Source organism: Nanorana parkeri, unplaced genomic scaffold (genome assembly GCF_000935625.1).
Source record: "Nanorana parkeri isolate BGI_ZX_2015 unplaced genomic scaffold, ASM93562v1 scaffold801, whole genome shotgun sequence".
In the NCBI taxonomy this organism is placed as follows: Eukaryota; Metazoa; Chordata; class Amphibia; order Anura; family Dicroglossidae; genus Nanorana; species Nanorana parkeri.
Genome location: NW_017307069.1, coordinates 305,606 through 306,639, shown reverse-complemented (window position 1 = coordinate 306,639; position 1,034 = coordinate 305,606). Strand labels below are relative to the sequence as shown.

The window sequence follows — 1,034 nt, the reverse complement described above, 5'->3', positions numbered from 1 at the left end:
GAGATGTTCTAACACTTCCAACTTTTTTTTATATATAAAACAAAAGTTTGTTTTTACCTGGAGAGTAATATCTTTAAAGCTTAATATAGAAGAGAAACTGTATGTGAATAAGTGTCCCTGTGCAACGTTTACATATGTGTTTTATGTAATATTAAATAAATGGAGTAATCCAAAGCTTAAAGTAGAACTTAAGTAGTAGATGGTGAAGGAACTTCCATCCATGATCTTGATCTATTTATTTTTGTTTTGTATTACCGATAAATTATCTTCCCACCTATTCCCATTAACTATCTCCTCACCCTGTCCTTTACCAGACGCCTGTAGTTCTCTAGGCTACAGGGTTTATGTATCCCAATACCAAAAGTGGGTTAGCACCACAATGTTACAAACCTGTTAAGCAAAGCTTCTCCACTTCTATTTATTATGAAATAAAAAGTAAATAAGAGGATCAGAGCGGTCATTTAAAGTGGACCTTTACCCCCTTTCACTAAAAATCACAGCATGCAGCTCTGCATGCTGATTTGTAATCATATTGCATTAATTAGTTAAACTTGTTTTTCATTTACTTACAAATAGAGTTCATCTAATTCCTGGTCTACTTCTGGCGCAAATGATGTAATGTGCCAAAGCGTTGCATCCTGGGAAGATTACATCAGCAGAGCATTGCTGGGAAATCCCATCTGTAATCTAATGAGATCTCAGGTAAAGGCATTTTCCTCCCCTGAGATAATGTGCGTGGTCACATGTCCTAATCACATGTGCCAAAGTTCCAGCAACTAATAGGAGAGCTAGTAATCTGCCCTTAGTTAAAATTGCCACTGTCAGAAGACATGAAAAGAAAAGAGAAATAATGCATGCAAAGAATACAAAGCCTGCAATTATCTAGAAGTATGTGTTTGAAGATTGTCATCACTAAACATTTCTAAAAGGTGAATTTGTTGTTATTTTAAATATATGGGTAAAGTTCCTCTTTAGCTGCTCCTTTTAACAGTGAAAGATCTTTTAATGTCAATATTTGATATATATTGTGCTGA

At 34.7% G+C, this 1,034-nt stretch overlaps 1 protein-coding gene across 3 annotated transcripts in view; it reads left to right on the top strand.

The window, feature by feature from the left end:
• LOC108794004 (muscleblind-like protein 3) overlaps positions 1-1,034 on the top strand; it is a 138,350-nt gene that overhangs the window by 100,296 nt on the left and 37,020 nt on the right. The gene's annotated exons all lie outside the window — the stretch shown is intronic.